Below are 24355 nucleotides of genomic sequence, written 5' to 3'. Positions count from 1 at the left end.
GGTCTTCAGGGACTCCTCGGAGCAGAACCAGCTTTAGAGATTCAGGGTCAAGTGTGCACCTGGCCCATTTATAGCTGAGTTGGAACCTTTCCTCGTAGTCTTCTAAAGACTCATCATTTCCCATGGTCATCCGAAAGATTTCTCCCTTGGTTTCCTTTGACCTACAGTAGTCTCGATATTTTTTGTTAAAGGATTGTTGCATCTGAGCCCAAGTGGTGATACTGTTTCCAGGTAACCCCATGAACCAGCGTAATGCTGCATCCTTGAGGGTAGAGGGAAAGAGTTTCAACTTTTGCTCATCTTCTATATAGTCATAAGTTTGACAAAGGACAACAAACTCAAACAGGAAGGTATTAGGGTCTTCAGTGGTCAATCCATGGAAATGAGGTAAGGCCAAGGGACTTATGTTCTTCATTTTCATGTCCCGATTGGTCTCTCGAATGGGGAAGGTACCTTCTACTCTCTTGTCATCGTCTCTACCATTTCTGTTGTCAGCCATGGTTTCAACAGGAATTTTTTCTTGCTCTTCCTCTGTTATAGGATCTTCGTATATCTTAGGAGGTTCACCTATAGGTTCTTCTGGGTCACTGCCACCAAAGAAGAGAGAAGGGTGACTCAGTGAAGTGGTGGGGGTGTTGGGTGGGAATTTTCCAGTATTATCTCTGTTCCTACGAGGCATGAAAGGATTTTTGGTTGCTTTTGCTTTTTTTCTTAGCTTGTACCTGAAACTGAAATAGATGGAATTGCAACTAACTAAAATCTATCTTGCAGAAATGAAAATGCGGAATTGAAATGAAAGCAGGAAAGGACTAATCTATTTTGCTGAAATCGAATTGTGAGAATGAAATGCTAGACTAAGCTTGTAGAATTGAAATTATATTCTACGCTTGCAGAATTGAAATTGCGGAATTGAAAATCTAATCTATGAAACTAGGAAATGTTTAGTTTACTTTTGCAGAAATGAAATTGCAGAATGGAATTGAAATAAAATACTTAGCAGAAGGTTACAGTAGGAAAATAGAAGAAAAGCAGCAATCACAAATACTCTGACGCTTCCCCGGCAACGACGCCAAAAAGAGTGGTGAGCTCCAATATTGCAGCAATAATGCTGCAACTCCTGCGACTCCCTTCTTTATTTTTATCAACCTAGTAGTTCGTAACAAACTTGGAAGTGACGGTGCTGTATGCACAAGTACTAGCTCTTGACGCAGCTGTCACTTGGTCAGCTGGCACAAGTCCGCTAGGAGCTTAAGCCAACTTCTATGAGCTCTAAGAAGAAGCGTTATAACTGATGGAAGAAAGCTAACTCCAAGAAGGCTAATCTACTTGCAGAAAGAAACTGGAAAGCTGAAAGGAAATGTAAACCCTAGCAAACCCTAATTTTACCAGCTATCCCTACCGATGCAAGAAACAGGATGCAAGATAATGAAAGAAATTCCATTGACTTCTAGGAAGGTAAATACATGTATCTAAGCTACTTCTATAGTAACATCTGAAAAAAAACATCTTTTTGTATTTTTGAATAAGTTGCCAGAATTATCATGCATGCGATTTGACTGTTTTGACTGTGCAGAGGTGGATTGGTGAGAGGAAATTCTTGGAGGAGGTCGGGAAGGTTAAGGGAGGGCCTAAGGGGTCCCTAACACCCTTCCAGAGAGTTTCACAGAGTTTGGCTATCAAGAAACCTCATTCGTGAGCTTCTACAGGAAGTCTGCAGGGGTTCTACAGGATGTCTGTGATTTTCTACAGGATGTCTGTAATTTTTCTACAGGATGTTCAGAAATGGGATTTTGGAGGATGGATGGAGGAAGACACATGAAGGAGTGGGTATGGAGGTAGGATAAGGGTTGGAGGTGGTCCAGGACTTGGTGGATGGAGTTGAGGACAGATGTAGATGGTTGGATTTGTTCAAGGAGGACTAAAGCAATGATGCACAAAAACTAGGGTTATGTGAGCAAATGGCAAATGTAAGGCAAGAAGCTGGGATGAGGGATGGAGCAGATGGGTTTGATGGAGTATGGGTAGGTAGAGAAGTGGTACAGGTGCTCTGCAAGTCGTTTTTCCAACTGAACCAATGAAGACTTGTAAAATCAAAGACCTAGTTACATTGACCTAATCTGATCTAGCTGTCAGTGAAGAGAATGAACAGAAGTTTGAACTGCAATGAAACCATGTATACTAACTTATGCAACTAAGCAAGCAAAAATCTGAACATGTAACCAACTTCTACAAATGAAAATCAAACACTAGTGATTGCATGGCAAAGCAAAGTCAGTGTTTTTGTGGGCAGCAAGGTCACCCTGATCCCAGCTCTTGATCCCACTGAGGGAGAGGTGAAATAAAAGGTGTTTGATGGCCCTTTTTTGAAGCTTTTCCCTATTAACAACCTATCAACTAAATCTGAACATCAACAATCTTTCTAATCATCAACAGTGACCTAGTTAATCAGCAAGATTAAATCTAATTTAACAGTAATGATTTTGCAAATACATAAAGAACAAATAACAATACATAAAGGAGGCCTTAGCACTCGGGTTGGGCCCAACCCCAAGAGCTGCAGGCTCCTATAAATAACTCAGATCTGATGCCAAGTAAAGTTGCTTCTCATTACTAAAAAATAATCATCACAAGGAAGTTGTACAACAATAGCTATGAAAAACAAGCTGAAAAGGACAACACTATAGTGCAAATACCAACAGTTCCAAAAGTAAACTATGAAGGTTGAGGCCTTCCTATTTATACAATATAAGGGGGCTAACAGCCCTCCTATATTCAAGGGACTCGGCTGTTCCAACTGCTAGTAAATATTCACTCTTCCCAAAGCTGCTTGGCTGCCTTTAGAACTCGCTTTGGTGGCCTGTTGAGCTCGGAGTTGAGGGTGGCGATTTTGAGGAAGGGCCATTTAATGCCAAAGACAACCTCCCTACGAATCCTCACCTCAAGCTTGGCTGTCACCTGGGCCATAATTGCTTGGTTTTGCTCCAAACTTTGTCCAAAAAACCTGAAATGACCATGTATTAGCCTCCTTGGTAGAGTGACCATCGTTATTCATTCAAATAACATAAACATACTAGAAAAACATGCATAATCTATGAAAAATGGAGGATTGAACAAGGAAAATTAGACAAAATGAGCCCAATAAGTTACCCAATTCGGGGCTCATCAGCATGTATTCCGCAATAGTGTATAATCGGGATAATCTCTGTTGAATATGTGTTTATTATTCAAAATTTCTACATGGTATCGGAACGAGTTGATTTGTAGAAGAAGTTCTACATGATATCACTGCTATATTGATCATCAGATCTATTATTCAAAAAGTGTTTACATTTTATTTCTTCAGGCAGAGTCTGTGATCGGGCCAGGTAGCCTCTGGATTCATCCTTCTTTTGGAAGGTGAGATATCCAGTAAAAGCCCATACAGCCGATCTCTGTTCGAGAAATACCTTGTTCTCACGAATTTTAGACCAGAAGCGGTTCAGTTGTTGAGCTGGTGGAATTTGAATTTGTAGCAGTGTTTTCTTGGTGTCAACGTTGCAATGTCTTCCAATGGATTGCGATTGCAGTATGCCCTTGAGGGCAACTCAAACTATATTGCATGGAAGGACAGGATGGAGGCGGTGTTAGATGAAAATGGGCTGAAGGAGTTCATAGAGGCTAAGGTCCCAAAGCCTACTAATGCTTCTGAAGCTGTGGTTTGGCAAAAGAAGACAGCAAAGTGTCAAAGGATTTTGTTGGAGGGCATGAGGGATCACATTGTGTCCAGCCTCCATAAACTTAGAAACATTAGGTGTGAGAATGGAGACAGTATGCCTCAGTATCTCAGGAAGTTCACCCAATGCCGGGATGAGCTGGGAAGTGTGGGGGTAACTGTTGAGGATGAGGATATGGTGAGTCTAGCACTCCTTGCCCTTCCTAAGAGTTGGCATAGCTACCAGGACTTGGAGAATGGAAGGGAGAAATTTCCAGGATGGGAGAGACTTTGGTCAGATCTTGTGCAAGAGGAGATTAGACGGCGCACCAGAGACAGTTCTTCATCTACGCATGATGAGGAGAACTGTGCCTTAGTGAGTAAGGCGAAGAAGGGGAAGGCGAAGGTTTCTCTTTCCGAATCCAGTTCTTCCAATGATGGGAAGAAGGTTGACAAGTCGAAGGTGCGATGCTTTCGTTGTCATGAGTTGGGCCATTATGCTATTAATTGCCCAAAGAAGAAGTCAAAGAAGGGATCCGAGGAAGGATCTGAAGGTGAGGCAGCATCACTTGCTTCACAGTTTGAGTTGGACTTCACACTCTTCGCATGCATGGTTTCATCCATGGTGGGAAGTGGTTGGTTTGTTGACAGTGGAGCTTCTTTCCACATGACCGGTGACAAAAGTTTGTTCATTACTTTGGAGGAGAAAGATCTCCAGATACTCATAGGGATGGGTAATGATGAGAAGTATAGTGTCTCAGGTGTAGGCATGGTTATTTTTCAGAGGGAGCATGGAGCTCGCCTTACCTTGACTGATGTCAAGTATGTACCAAGACTGAAAAGAAACTTGGTGTCAATCGCGATGCTGGAAGATAGAGGCTATGATGTAGTCTTCAGTAAGGGAAAGGTTTTCCTTAGACACATCATCACTAGACAGGTTAAGCAGATTTGTTCACAGGTCAAGAACATGTATGCTCTTGAGGTTCAAGATGCATGCAAAGCCTTGAGCAGCAAGGAAAATGATGGAGACTTGGTGGTTGAGAGGGAGTGTATATTACCTCTCAACATGCAGAGCCAGAAGAAGTCTCAGACGATTGTGGAGGAGCCACGATTGGTGCAACAACTTCAGGAGGTTGTGGAGCAGCCACAACAAGGGAAGCTGAGAGGAGATTAAGTAGAGACATCTACTCATGCAGAGACCTCCAGTAGGGGGAAACTTCGAGCCAGGTGGGCAGAGGGATCGCATGCAGCCATACCTCTAGGTAGGAGGTGGGGTGATGTGGATTGATCGTCCCAAGGAGGAGGGGGAAGATCCTTGAGGTACCCAACCTCCTGGATGAGACCTTGCTACGGGAGCCCCAATGTGTAGTAGCAAGAACTGACTGATTGGCTAGAGACAAATGCAGATGGAGCGGCAGAGAGAGTGACAATGTAGGGAATCTCAAGATGGTGCATAGCATGCAGGCTGCAACAATGCAAGAGGCACAAGTCTTTTGCACAGTGCTAGGTGGCACAGAGAGGTGTGCAACGGTGCGAGATGCATGGAGATGTTGCAGTAGTGTAGATGTCAGAGAGGGAGCACTTGTCAGCAACAGGTAGAGCTTCAGCATTAGAGTATGTTCCTAGCCCAACAGAGTGCTCAGTTGGGAGTTCTTTTGTTTCAAGCGTTGTTGGAGCAAATTGGACTGGGTAGATGTGTTGCATGCAGAACATTCCAGAGTTACAGGATCGGGTTTGAGAGGAAGCCTTTCTTGTTGAGAGGGAGTGTTGAAAAGTGTGCAACAAGAAACGCTTGTTGAGAATGCAACAAGATGATGGAGCTTAGTGGAAAGGAGTCGCCTTCACTAAGTGGTCCCGCAGGCAAGTTTTGGCGCAAAGTCTATTTTTAGACATATGGATCATGGTCTATGAGTTGCAGTTTGCTGTTTATGGATGATTGGTCATGTTGGGAAAAATAGATGGACTTCTATTTTTGGATCATAGCAGGAGTGATCAGAATCTATTTTTAGACTGTTAGTCAAAAATAGAAAAGTCAAATATTATTGTCTCATAATAATATTTAGACTATAAACTTTATCTTATCCTCTTGGAGCACTTCGGTTTGAGCTACATATGTGGCACATGCATATTTAAGAAGGAAATACACTTTCTTTGTGAGTCAGTTGAGCTATTGCATGCATCACATCAGTTAGAACTCATGTGGTTGAGTTCTGTGGAGTTGGATGTGGAGTTGATGGAGTTGTGTTAAGTTTGACTTTGTTAAACTAGTTGTATTTAGTCTAACTAACCAATAGACTAAGTGATGAATTGTGTGAATTAGTTATTAATTAATTCACTAATTATTAACTCATAATGCAAATGAAGAATACATCAGTTAACTTAGTGCATGTACAGTTCAGTGGAGACAGGTGTTAGAGGTTGAGATTGCTATCAGTTGTGACTATAGTTGTGCATGAGATCTTGCACAATCAAAGGATTGAGTATGCCCATGAGAATTGCATATGCCCAGTGATATAGCCTGTGCTCACGTGATTTCTAGTGTGAGTGATTTTTCCAAGGTAAATAGAACTTGGAATGAGTTTGTATTCATTCATTCTCTTGCAGGATTGTGCAGTGGAGGCAGGCAAGCAGTAGAGGAGATTTGGAGATCAGATCTAAGCTGTATTGTGTGTAACAGGTGGAGATAGTGTTGGATACTTGTGAGGAGTATTGTACTATGTATTGTTACATGTTCTCAATCATTAATATACAGATAGTGTGGGTTTTTCAGCTGTAAGCTTTCCCCAGGTTATATACTGTGTTAATGTGCGCATGCGATTGATGTTTCACTGTTTTTGATGCTACTAAATTGATGATCAACGTAGAGGAGGTTATGTATTATGCATGTACTCCGCAATAGTGTATAATCGGGATAATCTCTATTGAATATGTGTTTATTATTCAAAATTTCTACACTTAGGCAGTGAGGGTGATTTGCATAGTTTTACTTAACGTAATTGCAAATCGATCAGTTAATGAAATTTGTCGGGGTTTGGGTGAAATTCATAGTTTTCAGTTAAAACTAGGTCTAGGGATATTAATGTAAAGAATTTCATATATACATACGAGAAAGGGTATTAATGGGAATTAATATTTAGAAGTTGATATGAAAATGGCAGAAATGAATTGCGCTAAGCATAATGTATTTTTCTTGATTTGTTTGCTTTTCGCATATATGCATTATAACTTAGGCTAAAGTGTTTTTGTGGGTTTTTGGAAAAAGGGTTTTACATGGGGTTGATTACTTTCCCTAGGAAAATAGTGTTTTAACCTTAGGAAAAGGGGTTTTATTAGGGAAATGAGGGGGAATGAAGGGAGATGATTTTTTTATGAGGGGTAATCTAGTACTTGTTGTCCTTAAGTCATTAAGCCAAGGGTCTGGTCCCTCCAAAAGTCAGAGAAATGCTCTGAGCCTCTTTGACTTAAAGGTTCTTTGAGCACTTTGAATTTATTTATGGGAAATTAGTAAAGTAAAGGGGTGAAATGAATGCGAGAAGTTAATTAATTGACTTTGTAAACCTTATGCATGCTTAATTTCCCATTTTCATTTGAAATATATGTTGAAAGATGATAAATGTGCTTTTGTCTAATCAATCAACATACTACTGCAACATTTCTTCTACTTACCCATCTACTCATCCTACCATTTTTTTTTCATTTTATTTGGGTGCATTTAGGCTAGAAAACCCTTATCCATTTTCTTTTAAAGCAAGAAACTATCTAATTTTAATCTTATATCATCCAGGTGCTCAAATTAAATTGATGAGCTCCTTTTATTTACTCTACCTATCTAATGATTTGCCAAGATTAAACAGTTTGGTCATATTTTATTCTCTAACTATCAACATGAAATTTAAAGCATGGCATAATCAAGATTAAATAGTTTGATTACCATGGATTGTGGCATGAATAACAAGCTACACACAATCATATTATGCATAAAATTAAATAGTAGTGGCATTTTGACTTGCATACTTTCATGGTCTTTTGTTTTTGGAGTTCATATTTTTCACTTTTTTCGACCTTTTCTTATTCTTTTTTGTCCTTTGATTTTTCTTTTAGGACATACCCTCTTTTCATTTTTTGAATTTTCAATATGGAAAACATTTGCAGAAAGCAAAGGTATGTACATATTACAAGACTTAACCTTAGCCATTCAAAATTATGACTCCTATTGGTATAGGAACCTAACAGTGGCTCCACTTGGGGATGGCATTTCCTTGTGAAATGTTAAGAACACCATCAACGATTAGCCTGATCCATTGGGTGAATCCCACACATGTATATGCTTTGTTGTATAATCTTTGTGACTAAAACTTTTGGACTAAAAATACACCCTTTTCTGCAAACTGAAATCTGATCTAACATAAACTTGTTGCTGAAAACTATGTTTATTCAAACTGAAATCCTACCTACTTACTCTAATTATATTTCTAACTGCTGGTTAGGTAAAATGAAATAGCCAATGCAACCATTCAAGCATCATATACATTGGTGAATTTTGCTTCTTGTGCTTGTTTGTGATTAAAACTGAGATTCTAAAGCCAATTATAACCTTGTCAACAAATGAGAAGATAAGGAAATACTTGATTTCCTTTGTTGACTCTAGAAACTGTACAAAAGGATCTTCCAAAATATACACACTATTTTTGAACTAATTTAAGCAACTGTACATCTGTTGTGGATGGCCTCTAGGCCATGAAACTGAAATATCACTTTCACCTTTATCACCCTGCATATTTTCAAACAAGCTTTGTGATGATATTTCTTCTGATTGAAATGTTTGACTGATGAAACCTTTATCATCTTGATCCTGAATCTGATTGTTAGTTAATGAAGAAAAATTCTGATTGCATTCACTATCCAACCCATCAGTTATGGGATCATGAAAAACTTGGAAGGATTGTTGCAACTTATTACTCATAGGTTCGAATGGGACTTCACAAATTTCTACAAGCTGCTCATCCTTTTCTTTAGAGTTTTCATACCACATTTCCTTTAAAAATTGAAATGATTCAAAACATAGTGGTATAGAACTTTCTTGTATTATTTGATTAGGTGTTTCAATGGAATTTGACAACTGTAATTGTGAAACTGAAGGATCTTGATCAAGAATTTTATTGTCTTCTTTGTTGTTAATGTCAATACCTAAAGATTGCTGATTTTTTATTGCTTTAAAGTTTTCTCTGATGAACTGAAATGAAGCAAAACAAAGAGGAAAAGAAGCTTCACTTATTTCCAAATTTTCTGCACTTTCTTCTTCACTTTCATAGCTGATATGGATAAAATGGTCATTGTTTTCAAGCTACTGAAACTGAATTTCCTTATTCCCCAAACTAGCTTTTGATTTCTCTGTAAAGTTAGTTTGGATTTGAAGAACATAATTATCATCATACTGGTCATATTTGGGCAAATCATCAAAATAAGTAATGTCATCAAACATACACATTAGATCAAGAGATTTCTCCTCCACATATTGCCCTATGAATCTATCTTCTGATCTATGGTGGTTGGAGTTAGTAGGAATTTGTTCATGAATATCAACCTTTTCCTTTTGTGAAATAAATGTGTCATGGTGATTTTGAGCAAAAAATTCATCTTTCATGGTGATCTTCTGCATCATTTCTGTTGAAAATGGCAACAGGAAATGCTAAAAATAGAAGTACAAAAAATAGCACTGCTATAAATAGTAGTTTGCAGTTCCGAATGGATTCCAATTTTAGTCAATCCCTGGACTAAAATAGGAAGTAAAATTCAAATTTGAACTTAACAGCTATTTGAAAATGAATTAATTAATTCACCACGAGCTAATTAGTTTTGAAAAATCAAACATGAAGTCTATGTGAGGACATGTAATAGTTTCTCTATTAATTGAAGAATTTATCCATCAGTTAAAGAGATAAGGATGAGTTTTAATTCGAGTTTTAATTAGTTGGCTCAATTAACTGACTCAAGTCCAGTTAGATTGATTTAAACAGTTTGTTTAAATTAATATGATTTCAATTAGTTAATGCATGCTTGCATATAACTGCTGCATTTTAGATAACTGAATATTCTCTCATGAATAACTCATGCATGTCAGCTCAGATAGAGACCCAGTTGAGATCAGAGGAGGGATAGTGTACTATTAGTTGATGGATTTTTTCCTATAAAGGAAGCTCATCCATGGAGAAGGATTTATCTCCTTCAAGATTGCAAAGTTAGATCAGAGGTTAGTGAGTGTGTGAAGAGGCCAATTCACACAAGTGGCTGCACTCGACCCCAAGGAAAATTGCACAAATAAATAGGAGGATTGGAGGGCAGAGGAGAAGGTTTGAGAGAGGCCTTTGGCTGTTTATGAGCAACAAAGGGATTGCAGAGAGAGCAGGATAGCTTGTGAGCTGATTATTTTGTAATCCAGACTATATTTCCACTTGTATGATAATACAGGGATTGGGGTTTTAGGCTGAGGCTTTCCTCGGGTTATTTCTTCTGTGTTATGTGTGATTGATTTCTCCTTCTCAGTTATATGTGTTCTCTTGATCTTGCTCAATTTGATTAAGCTTCCGCAAAGTGTTGTAGAAGTAGATCTTGTATTGTGTTTTAGTATATTGGATAATCTGTTGATCTATAGTGGGAATTTCTACATGGTATCAGAGCAAAAGGTGATCAAGGAAGAACAGTATACAAGAAGGGAGAATTTCGAAGTTTGTGATTCCTAAATATAGAAATTGAGTCCTTATCACATCTTTATTCCACCTATGGCGTTCAATGGTTTAAGTCTCGAATATGCCCTTGATGGCAGTTCGAATTATATAGACTGGAAGGATCGCATGGAAGCAATATTAGAGGATAATGGTCTAAAGGACTTCATTCATCAAGAAGTACCCAAGCCGACTGATGCTACTCAATTGGAGGAATGGAAGAAATATGTGGCTAGAGCAAGGAGAATCCTTATGGAGGGAGTTTGAGACCACATAGTCTGGAGTCTCCATGGGAAGGAGACACCGTTTTCAATGTGGAAAACATTAAAAGATCTGTATTAGAATAGAAGTGATCAGAGGAAGCTGGCACTGAAAGACAAGCTTTGGAAGATCAAGTGTGAAAAGGGCGACACGATCTCTACATATCTAAACAAGCTCACCACATGCAGGGATGAGCTTGGAAGTGTAGGGATCGCAATAGCTGATGATGACATGGTGAGTCTTGGACTCCTCAGTCTTCCTAAGAGCTGGAATAGCTACCAGGACTCGGTTAATGGAAGAGAGAAATAGCCAGATTGCGAACGAATTTGGTCGGATCTGATGTAGGAGGAGATAAGAAGAAGCACCATAGATGGTTCTTCATCCATGGAGGATGAAGAAAATTGCGCCTTAGCAAGTAAGGCAAAGAAGGGGAAGGAGAAGGATTCTTGTTCCCTATCCAGTTCTTCCCATGGTGGGAAGAAGTTTGACAAATTGAAAGTGCGATGCATTCGTTGTCATGAGGTGGGCCATTTTGCTACAAATTGTCTACTGAGGAAATCCAAGAAGAGATCTGTGGAAGGATCAGAAGGTGAGGCACTAGCCTCATAGTTCAAGTTGGATTTCACACTATTCACATGCATGGTTTCATCCATGGTGAGAATTGGTTAGTTTCTTGACAGTGGAGCTTCTTTCCACATGACCGGCGGCAAGAGTTTGTTCAGTACTCTAGAGGAGAAGGATCTCCCGATGCAGATCATGATGAAATGTATAGTGTCTCAGGTGTAGGCATAGTTTTTTTTCAGAGGAAGCATGGAGCTCACATTACCTTGACCGATGTCAAGTATGTACCAGGACTGAAGAGAAATTTGGTGTCGATCGTAATGCTAGAAGACAGAAGCTATGATGTAGTCTTCAGTAAGGGAAATTTTTTCCTTAGACACATCATCACTAGACAGGTGAAGCAGATCAGTTCATGGGTCAAGAACCTGTACGATCTTGAGGTTCAAGATGCATGCAAAGCATTGAGGAGCAAGAAAATTGATGGAGACTTGGTAGTTGAGAGGGAGAGTACATTACCTCTCAACATGCAATGCCAGAAGAAGTCTCAGATGATTGTGGAGGAGCCACGATTAGTGAAGTAGCTTCAGGAGGTTGTGGAATAGCCACAATTAGAGAAGCTGAGAGGAGATTGAGTAGAGACATTTACTCATGCAAATACCTCCAGTAGGGGGAAAGTTTGAGCCAAGTGGGCAGAGGGATCACATGCATCCATACCTCCAGGTAGGAGGTGGGGTGATGTGGAGTGATCGTCCCAAGAACGCTAGAATAGGGGCAAGATCCTTGAGGTATCCAACCTCTTTGATTCTACTTTGCTACAAGAATCCCGATGAGGAGTAGTAGGATTAGCTGATTGTGTAGAGATAGATTTGGATGGAGTGATAGAGAGAGCTACAGTGCAGGATTCCCAAGACATTGTAGAGCTAGCAAGTTGCAACAATGCGAGAGGCACAGGAGTGTTGCACCAGTGCAAGATGGCACAAAGAGGTGTGCAACAGTGCGATATGCATGGAGTGTTGTAGTAGCTCAGAGGTCAGAGAGGGAGCACTTGTCAGTAGCCGGTAGAGCTTCAACATCAGAGTATAATTCTAGCCCAACAAAGAGGTCAGTTGGGAGTTTTTTTGCTTCTTGAGTTGCTGGAGCAACCACACTTGGTAGAAGTGTTGCATGCAGAACATTCCAAAGGTATAGGATCGGGTTCAAGTTGAATGCCTTTCTTGTTGAGAGGGAGTGTTGAAAATGGAAACAAGAAATGCTAAAAACAGAAGTGCTAAAAATATCACTATTATAAATAGCAGTTTGGGTATCAGTGCTAGATTGAGCAACAGGGAATGAAAAATGGAAGTGCTAAAAATAGCATTGCTATTTTTAGCAGTTCGGGATGGATTCCAATTTTAGTCAGTCCCTAGACTAAAATAGGAAGTAAAATTCAAATTTGAACTTAACAACTATTTGAAAATAAATTAATTAATGCACCATGAGTTAATTAGTTGTGAAAAATCAAACATGAAATCTATGTGAGGACATGCAACAATTTCTCCATTGATTGAGGAATTTATCCATCAGTTAAAGAGATAAGGATGAGTTCTAATTTGAGATGTAATTAGTTGGCTCAGTTAATTGATTCAAGTCCAGTTAGATTGATTTAAACAGTTTGTTTAAATTAATGTGATTTCAGTTAGTTAATGCATGCTTGCATATAACTGCTGCACTTTAGATAACTGAATGTTCTCTCATGAATAACTCATGCATGTTAGTTCAGACAAAGACCCAGTTGAGATCAGAGGAGGGGTAGTGTACTATCAGTTACATGGATTTTTTCCTACAAAGGAAGCTCATCCATGGAGAAGGATGTATCTCCTTCAGGATTTGCACAGTTAGATCAGAGGTTAGTGAGTGTGTGAAGAGGCCAATTCACAAAAGTGGTCGCTCTGGACCCCAAGGAAGATTGCGCAAAGAAATAGGAGGATTGGAGGGCAGAGGAGAAGGTTTGAGAGAGGCCTTTTACTATCTATGAGTAGTAGAGGGATTGCGGAGAGAGCATGATAGCTTGTGAGCTGATTCTTTTTGCAATCCATACTATATTTTCACTTGTATGATAATATAGAGATTGCGGTTTTAGGCTGAGGCTTTCCCCAAGTTATTGCTTCTGTGTTATGTGTGATTGATTTCTCCTTCTCAGTTATATGTGTTTTCTTGATCTTTCTCAATTCGATTAAGCTTCCGTAAAGTGTTGTAGAAGTAGATCTTCTATTGTGTTTTAGTATATTGCATAATCTCTTGACCTACAGTGGGAATTTCTATAATTTCCTCCATTTTCTTCATCAAAATGTCGAGTTTTTCCTCTTTTTCTGCTTTCAACTTTTCTCTTCTAATTTGATAATTTAACTTCTACATCTACAACAATGTTTTGCATCTATTCCAGCGTTGAGGGGTTTCTTTCTCTTAGCTGAAATTCTATCTCTGGATCAAATGCTCTTGGGTAATGCAAAAGAGCGGAATCAGGGGGAGGTCTTATATTTGATGGCATTGAATAATAGGCTTCATTAAATTTGTCTAAAATTTTTTGTATTGTTCATCTAGCTATCTTTTTAATTGATTATATTCTTCTATGATCAAAAGAAGATTGACTTTGATTATCCATCTATCAAGGAAAATGTTGACAAACTGTTGGAACTTTGAGATGCTTGCAATAAGTAAATTCATGAACCAAATCTTTACTCTACTATGCAAAGAAAGAGAAAAAAGCCTGATAATAACATCACTTTCATCAATTTCAAATAAGTCTATATAATTCTCAAAACCTTGAATATGTTTTTGAGCAGTGATACCATTCTCTCCATCGAACCTAGGGAGATACTTGTAATGATCATTAAGGAAAGCATGGAGTGTAGAAGGTAAGATGAGTGGCTTATATCTATCAGGAAGTTTATGAGGTATTGGAATATGTACATGGATTGTATGATTAGTCTTAATTGTTTGATGCTCCTCAATTGGAAAATGATCTTCATAAGAGTTAGAAGAATGCTGCTCAAATGTGTAAGGAGACTTTATATCTACAATTTTCAAAGGGAAATAATAAAAAATTAATCTAAAATCTTCTCTAAAATACAATATACATTGAAAAACTTTATTGATGAGAAAGAACATAATGTATTGGAAAACAATCCATGTTAAAATCCTGATCTTTTCATATTGTTCTTTCAGGTTCATTCCTCCAGTGGAGTCTTGATTTGGAGTCGCCAGGTGGATGATTTTAACCTTTGTGTGTCTGATCAATATCCACCATCATAGATCAGATCTAAACCTATAAAACAATTCTGAAGAAAATGTTAGTTCTCCCTAGTATGGTCGCCACTATGTTATCACCCAGTAATTTCCCAAGGTTAAGGAAAGAGATCACTGGGGTAACCACAAACCAACTTTTAGGCTCAGTCTCTAGCCAACCTAAGTCCAGAGAGGGCCCTCTCTATATGATTTAGCTTTGTTTGATGGGATATTAGGCTAGTTATGAAAGTTCGGGGGGGTTTTGATCTGTGTTGAAGATTGGGTGGTGGAATTCTTGGAGAAGATGGATAGAGATAGGTCTTCGAGCCATTGGGCTATGGATTCAACAAATGGATAGCATAATTGGATCAGATCATTAAAGGGAATGTTCACAGGGCAGGCTAGCAAAGCAAAATGAAAATCTTTAGAACTAATGGGTGAAGTGATTCTAACCAGAGTGAAAAGGCACTTAAGAATCCTTGGACTGGGATTAGAATGAGGAACAGAGGATGATCATGAACAAAGGCCAATTAAGAATCCTTGGCTATAGATCAGAGGAGAAACTACAGAAGCTAAGGAGGAGTTAAGAATTCCCTAGCTAAGATAGTTTAGGAGAAAACATTCAGAATCTAAAACAGTCAAGATAAAGTGCATTTAAGCAATTTTTGAAATATCATTCCTTGTTATAAATTTAGATTTTAGAAATTTACAAAAAGGATTATGGAAAAACATAAGGAAAAACAACATTGAACATGAGAGAATACTTATTTGTTTTTCGCTTTATATAAGAATCCTGTAAAATATCTGATCTTTATTCCTTGATACAGCAAGCCAATCTAGTCATTGATATAATAGAACTTTGATTTGAGAGAAAAAGTCTATAGAAAGGTCTTGTAATCCACCCAAAATACTTCAAATGAAGAAGTATTTATACAAATTCTAAATTGAAATATCTTGAAAAAATATCAAGAATGGTTTTACAAATATCTCAAATTGTTTTACACTAATAGAACGTAAATAAAGGACATTCAAAACTACTGAATCTATTTGGCACTATTTTTATGGATTGAGGGTGACAAAGAAGAGAAATTAAAATTTGATAGCAACTCTTAATTGATGATGAGGCATCCCAGTCACTAACTGCATCCTTTCTTTGTGCATTCTACCCTAGAAATTATGCAAAATTAGGGTCCATTGATACCTTTGTATATCTCAATCGAGATAGATATGTAAAACATGAAATAGATTATTATAGATACGTACATGTTTGAGATAAAACTCTCTCAGTTTCCCAAACATCAGCTCCAACTATTCACAATATTCTCTGTAAAAATATGTCAAAAACAGGACTTTGCACAGTCCGAAAAATAGGCTTTGAAGACATACACTTATCTCACTTTTGGTAATACCCGTGCAAAACATGAGATATTTTTTGTATATTATCTTGTTAGGAACACAAACCTCCTCTCGTTTCTCAAAATTCATCTTGGATTGGCCAAACTAGTTTCTAAAAAACTATGACTTAAACAGGAAATTTCTGAAGAATGTACCATTTTTGCTCTAATTTCATCTTTTAACCTTAAATTTCTTTTATATATTTTTCACTTTTACTTTTGATAAACTTCATTGTTTTTGGTGAAAGTATTTTCATCTCTATTTAACCCTTAATGCCTCCATGTTTACTTTTACTATTTACTATTACCGCTCTGTTTTTTCATCTGTCTTCACTTTGACATGAATCTATATGCTTTGTGATTGTCTTCCCTGTTGTTTGTCTTCATGCTAGCTTCTTTACTTGACTTGGTCTTAAATATGATACTCTTTAACCCTGATACACTTTGACTATTATTTACTGTGTCATTTTACCTTCACTATATATTTTAGGTTTTTACTATCTATTTCAACAGTAAATCATTTAATTTCATGTTTCCTCTGCTTGTCTCTTAATTGTATGTTTATTTTCCCTCTCTATTTGAATAGATTTGATAACAATCCCAGAGTAAACAGGTCTTATGACTAGTATTAAAACTATTTATCCAAGGCTGCAATCTTTTGATCGCTTGTAAAATAAAACAAACTGTTAGGAAAATGTTGCGTTGACAGGGAGGGTCATTAATGGCTTTCTCAAGCTTTATATGTCTATGGAGTGAGTGCAACGTGCTTTCAAGAGGTAAACCATGCTTGAATTGGTTAGTAGATGTTTCAGGTGGTGCAAATGGGTTACACAGGGTTTTACTACAAAAACAGGCAAAAATGAGCAAAACTGGGGTTTTCATGTTAAACGGGCAAAGGTTTGATTTTTCTAAATTTTGGTGCAAAGTGAACAGTAGACAGTTTTTTCATTTAGCAAGAGGGTGGTAAGCGGTTTATTTCGCACCACTTTTGTGGGCTTGGTGGTATTCGGGAGAGGTCACCCGATTCTATTCATTGAATTACATGTAGCATCGGGGGTTGAGCGGAAAACCACTTACTTGGGTGGGTATCATTCAACGGATGATCCCATCCGTAATGGTTTATGACCGTTGGATGTGGGCCTTTAGATCGGACAGTGATATTGCTGCGAACAAGCACAGAGGGTAATCAAACGGGGGGGCGGGATGGGTTAATTGCGTTAGTATGGTGATTAAGCATGGGTTAATGACGAACTTAAGTGGCGGGGGTGATTTGCGGAGTTTTAATTAACATAATCGCGAATCAATCAGTTAATGAACTTTGTTGGCATTTGGATGAAATTCATAGTTTTATATTTAAAACTAGGTCTAAGGATATTAATGTAAGGGATTTAATATATACATATGGGAAAGGGTATTAATGGGAATTAATATTTAGAAGTTAATATGAAAATGGCGGAAATGAATTGCGCTAAGAATAATGTATTTTCTATGATTTGTTTGCTTTTTGCATATATACATTATAACTTAGGCTAAAGTGTTTTTGTGCGTTTTTGGGAAAAAGGGGTTTTACATGGGGGTGATTACTTTCCATAGGCAAATAGTGTTTTAACCTTAAGAAAAGGGGTTTTATTAGGGAAATGAGGGGGAGTGAAGGGAGATAAATTTTTTATGAGGAGGAATCTAGTACTTGTTGTCCTTAAGTCATTAAGCCAAGGGTTTGGTCCCTCCAAAATTCAGAGAAATGCTCTGAGCCTCTTTGACTTAAAGGTTTTTGAGCACTTTGAATTTATTTATGGGAAATTAGTAAAGTAAAGGGGTGAAATGAATGGGGGAAGTTAATTAATTGACTTTGTAAACCTTATGCATGCTCAATTGCCCATTCACATTTTAAATTTATGTTGAAAGATGATAAATGTTCTTTTGTCTAATCAATCAACATACTTCTGCAACCTTTCTTCTACTTACCCATCTACTCATCCTACCATTTTTTCTTCATTTTATTTGCGTGCATTTAGGCTAGCAAACCCTTATCCATTTTCTATTAAAGCGGGAAAATTATAACCTTATATCATCCAAGAGCTCAGATTAAACTGATGAGCTCCTTTTATTTACTCTACCTATCTAATGATCTGCCAAGGTTAAACAATTTGGTCAGATTTTATTCTCTAACTATCAACATGAAATTTAAAGCATGGCATAATCAAGATTAAATAGTTTGATTACCATGGATTGTTACATGAATAACAAGCTGCACACAATCATTATTATGCATAAAAGTAAATAGTAGTGGCATTTTGACTTGCGTACTTTCATGGTCTTTTGTTTTTGGGGTTCATATTTTTCACTTTTTTGGACCTTTTCTTATTCTTTTTCATCCTTTCATTTTTCTTCCAGGACAAACCCTCTTTTCATTTTTTTATTTTTCAATATGGAAAAAATTTGCAAAAAGTAAAGGCATGTACATATTATAAGGCTTAACTTTAGCCATTCAAAATTATGACTGCTATTGGTATAGGAACCTAACAGAAGGATTGCATGGGACTGTGAAAGCTCATGTACCTCAGATTGTGTTGAAGAGTTGTTGCACTAGTAAAATAGGCTGCATGAAGCATCTACACTAGGCTGCAACATGATGACTAAATCGTTGCGCTGTGTGTCGTCAAAGGTAAGAAATTTACCCTATTCTGATGGTTTAACTGATGTAGATAAAATTTTGGATTCCTTTGATGACAAAGTCCCTAAGGATCATCACTTCCAAGCACTGGATTTGGTGCTGCACACTACACCTGCACGGTGGTGGGGTACGCACAAGGACAACGTTTATGAATGACGCGATTATAAGAGAATGATGAGGTTGCGATTTGATCATCCTAAAGTGAGATTAACTAAGAAATATGATTGTAGAAATGATCTGCACGATCATTTGGCAAAATGGAATAAAGTCTATGGAACAGAGTCGCAACCAGAGTGGGTGGACTTATTCTATCATACTTTAGATATAATCCCTATGAATTGCTACTTGGAAATAGAGCTCGACCATGGTTACATGGAGTGGGAAATATTAAGGAAGGGTTTCTTAATGACCTTCATTTTTGAAGATGGGTTCGAAAGCATTGATGAAGCTCTATAGGAGGTTAAGGTAGCGATATTCAGAATTCTGTAGGATCCTTTGGAGTTGGTTCAACTAGGTTGGAGCACCCAACTGTGCCATGCATTGGAATGCTATAATGTGACTGGTGAGGGGGAGGATGAAGATCCATGAAATATTAATATCCCAGAGGAAAAAGGCCACTGCGAGGTCAAAGGTCCACAAATAGAAAATCTGGACATCACGGCGCTACTAAAAACCAAGCAAGTGAACATTGGTATTGAAGCAGAGCCAAAATTTGCAAAGATCGGAGATTATTGGGATGATGCCACAGTGGAAAAATTTGTTGAGTGATGGAAATGATATTTTTGGGGTTAATCAAAATCCCATTTCCTTAAAAAGTTGATCTTGAGGCCTGTGGGTTGTGGCTCACTAAGCCTATCAGAAGTGTTTTGAGGCTATAAGCCTTTAACCATGGACCACATAACATTATTGGAGCCATATAATTATCGGGATTTTCTTTAGAAACTCCTAGGAAAATACATTAATCGGAATACAATGAACTATCGACAACTCTACTCTGAGCATATAACTGGACTTCAAATATCATAAGTCTACATCTATAAAGTCAGCGGGTCCGCTCTCCTTCAACCCTTCCCGCTGCACTACTCCAACCTTCGATCTCCGATAGCGGTTACTCCAATTGATTATCAGCGATATTGCAATATCGACCCATTGCATTATCGGCATCCCATTGCTGTCCACCTTTGACCTCTCTGACATGTGATTGCAAATTGCATATAAATCGTCAATCTGGAGCCTCGATCTGACAGTTGTGATTTAAATCGCATATCGCTATCACTATAATTAAAAGCTGGTTTCGATATCGCCAAGGGACTTTTGCCGATGCGATAAAAAGGCTCTGCCTATTCGACTTGATCCGGACCATTGATCCATATGATCAAACAACTCCTGGGCATTCTGATATGTTTCCTCTTCAACTTGATTTTATCTGCCATTTGAAGGAATTCTGTGTTAAAACACAGTTTCGCCACAGTCTGCCAAAGCACGCATAAACTCCATTAATATCTTTGGGTCTCCATTACAGTTGATGGTTGATCAACACATCAAAATTGGGATTTAATCCTTGGCACACATAGATGAACCAGAGTTAAAAAAAGACAGAATAAATAGATATGCGAAAATCCATAGAATACACAATCTATTCATTATATGCATAAGATTACAGAACTAAGGCATCGTAGCCTTAGAACGGTTTTATCCTCTGGCTACATATTTAATTATTCTCTGTTACAGGAGTCCTATTCTATACTCTCTGTCTCTCTTCTTCTAACACTTGAACACACAGGTTCATATATATAAGGAACATTGTTGGATCAGATCATGGAAGGATCCAATCAATCCTAAAAAAAAGCCCTTAAAGCTTGATAATGCATGCATATGTGGCAGATAACATGGAAACATTGGATTGGATCACTATCAGGGATCTGATCACATCCCCTCCTTGATTTTCTCAACAACCCATATACACATCACAGATTACATTAATAAGTCTTTGAGACTTATTCATTCCATCTTTTAAATTTGTTTTAAAATAGAATTTCCCCTATTTTGCGCCCCTGGTCGACATCTTCCTCCTTTTTCACTTTGGATTCCTCCCTTTGACTAAGGGTGTTGTATGCTCCTACATCACTGAGCTACTCCGCGAGTACCAAGATCTTTTTCCTACAAAATTTTCGGACCTGAAAGGCATCATAGGCGACCTAGGGGTGATGAAAATTACATTGAAGCCGAAGGTGAAGCCTATCAAGAAGAGGCCGCATCGCCTTAATCGTAAATACAAGGTAAATGTTCGTTTAGAGCTGGATAAGATGTTAGAAGCAGGAACCATTGAGAAAGTTGAACAGTCTGATTGGAGAGCTTGATGGTTGTTCAAGAAAATAAATAGAAGGGAGAAATAAGGATTTTCGTAGATCTAATAAATCTTAACGATGCTTGTGTTCATGATCCTTTTCCAACACTGTTTACAGATGAGGTGTTGGAAAATGTTGGAGGGTAGGAAGCCTACTCATTCAATGATGTATTCTCTTGGTACCATCAGATTAAGATCATGCTAGAAGATAGGAGGAAAACAACCTTCGCGATAGAATGGAGTTGTTTCCAATATACGGTGATGCAATTTGGACTCAAGAATCCATTGGCGATATTCTCTTGCGTAGTCATCACGACGTTCAAGGAGTTTATTCACAAATTTTTGGAGGTATATTTTAATGACTAGACAGTGTTTGGGTTAGTAAAGTGCATGTAGCTAGTCTACACTTAATGTTGGATACGTTTTGAAGATATCAGATCACACTGAACTTGAAGAAATTTTTATTTTGAGTCACCTTTGGAATTTTACTGGGTCATGTGGTATGCAAGCAAGGGATGATGGTGGACCCTACCAATATCACGGTGATATTAAGTGTGGAGGCCCTGAATAGTGTCAAATAGTTGTACGTAGCACAGGGCTATACTAGATATTATCGAAAATTCATTAAGGCTTATGCTCAGATTACTGTGCCTATGGAGAAGCTATTGAAGAAGGATGCTACATTTTGTTGGGATGAAGATTGTTAGCGTAGTCTAGATGTATAAATTGAAAGAAAATATGGTCACCACACCGATCTTGGTCTTCCCAGATTGGAAGAAGGAATTCCATGTGCACGTTGATGCCTCATGTATTCCCTTGGGAGAAGTACTGACACAGGCCAGTGAAGGAGAGATGGGTCACCCTATAGCCTTTGTGAGTAGGAAATTATCAAAGGATGAGAAGAATTACTCAACGAAAGAGCACGCAAGATTGGCTATTGTGTATGTGCTTCAAAAGTTCAGACACTATTTGTTGGGTGGACATTTCAAGATGTGCATAGACCATTCTTCCCTAAAGTACCTAGTCAATAAGCCTGTGTTGGGGGGGAAGATATGCAATTGGTTGTTGCTATTTCAAGAGTATGACTTTGAAGTAATTGTGAAGCTAGGGAGGTTGAATGCAGGACCTGACCATCTATTGTGAATTGAAACAGGGGAGGAACCTACTAATTTGGAGGAAGGGTTTCCCGACGTGCAGCTCTTGGCAGTGCGTGTAGCAGATAATCATTTTGTCGCTGTTATCCACTTCTTGACTATCGGGGTGGATCCAGAAGGATATACTAGTTAGCAGAAGAAGGAACTAGTGGTGCAAATGAATTTTTTTTTGGTGTTCGTTGGATATTTGTATAAGTTGGGTGCTGATGAGATATTACGAAAGGTATGTGCCTGATTTTGAATGAAGTGGCATCCTAGCTAAAGCCCATGGCGGGGCTGTAGGAGGAAATTATGAAGGAAAGGAAACAACGTAAAAACATCTTGCGCACAAGGTTATGGTGGCCTATGTTGCATAAGGATACCAAAGTATATTGTAGAGCATGTGATGCATGTTAGAGAATGGGCAAACCATCACGGAGGTACAAGTTGCCCCTAAATCCTCAGGTATCATTATAGTTTTTTGAAAAATGGGAAATTGACTTTGTGGGGCCAATCCGGCCTCCACGAAAGAAGATAGGTGTGCGCTACATCATCAGTGGGACAGAGTATTTGACCAGATGGGCATAGCCATAGCCTGTGGAGGATTGTATAGGAGCCACAACAACTAAATTCTTGTTTGAGTATGTGTTAACCAAGTTTGGCTGCCCAAAAGTGTTGATGAGTGATCGTGGTATGCATTTCCTCAACGAAATGATCAACATGTTCACTGAAGAATTCCATGTTTATCATTAGAAAAGCACACAGTATCATCCTCAGGACAATGGAACAGTTGAGGCCTTTAATAAGATCTTGGAAAACGCATTGATGAAGATTTGCAACGCGTAGTGAAATGACTGGGAGGTTCGCATACTTGTAGTGTTATGGGCGCACATGACTACTTGCAAGAAACTAACTGGTCAGACAACTTTTATACTGGTCTATGGCATAGAAGTTGTGATGCCTATGGAATATATCGTGCATAGTCTATGCATAGAAGCTTTCATAGCGATGGCAGACCATGGAGCCCTGGAAGAGCGGCTCGCGCAGCTAATGGAACTTGAAGAAGATAGATTCTTGGTTGGATTCCATTAGCAAGTACAAAAGGAACATGAAAAGGCTTGGCATGATCGGCACATCAAGTTGCACACGTTCAAGGTAAATGATTTGGTTTTATTATATGATAGTAAGTTCACTAAGTTTCCAGGAAAGTTTCAGATGCACTGGCTGGGGCCATATGTCATCAAAGAGATCACAAATGGGGGTGTGGTTTAGATCGCAAAGCTGAATGGAGAACCTAGGATGGGTGAATGGAAGCCAATTGAAGCCATATATAGGAGATCTAGCTCAATGGCTATTTGATGGAAGGAAAATCTTAGTGCTCCAAATTACACTATCCAATTTGAGGAACTATGTGGTAGGGTGGCCACACACAAAAGGGTGATGTCACAATATCTAAAGCTACGTGAAGGGAGTTGCGCTATGAAATGAGATACCACCCAGCACAACCAGCAAGTGATCGTTAGAGTCACTGTTCATGATTTGACAAACAAAAGATGGTTAAGAGGAGCGGGTGGGTGGCATTTAAGGCCAAATATTTGAATATTTGTCACAAAAACATCATTAATGGATGAATTTTGGGGGGAACTGTTAGGCATGGAATCTCCCCAAGGCATGTTTTGGGGCTTAAAGCACAAGTTTTGACCAAATATTTTCGTAAAAGCTCCGCAAATTATCGGCGCGAGGTGAAAAAGTATAATAGGGTCACAGGGTTGTCCACCCTAGTTTTTGTAATGTAATGTCGGCTAGATACACCTACCCATGGTCCGCGGACCATGGGATTGTATAAATAGAGTGAGGTTCTAAGTGTAAAAGATAACTAAAAAAAAGAAAATGAATAGAAGAAAAGCATGAGAAGTCTAAGTGAGTGAGTGGAAGTGTAAAGTGTGTCTGTGGGTCGTACAGTAGGAGAAGGCTCTGCAGCTGAGTGCGTAGAGGCCTAGTAGTCTGCAGTTGAGTGCACGGACCCCTTCAGCTGAGTGCGTAGTGTAGGTCGAGTCTTTAATCACTGGTAGAATCAATAAAGAGAAGTTTGCTATAATTCTGTGTATATTTTCCTGGTTTAATGCATGATTAGATATAATTTCAAGTATACTATTTATTTACTACGCTATTGTGTATGAATGTTTTTTATTGCTAATAATAACTTAAGACATTCAAGTAGGTGAAAGTAATTAATTAACAACGGAAGATAAGTAAGATCCCGAGTAATAGTGCAAAGTGCTAGTACAACCCCTGGTTAGGGCTACAT

Source organism: Pinus tabuliformis, chromosome 1_2, assembly GCF_031772625.1.
Source record: "Pinus tabuliformis cultivar Carrire ecotype Pingquan chromosome 1_2, CPIR1, whole genome shotgun sequence".
Lineage (NCBI taxonomy): Eukaryota > Viridiplantae > Streptophyta > Pinopsida > Pinales > Pinaceae > Pinus > Pinus tabuliformis.
The sequence above is the reverse complement of the archived record's forward strand: the minus strand, read 5'-3'. Positions refer to the sequence as shown.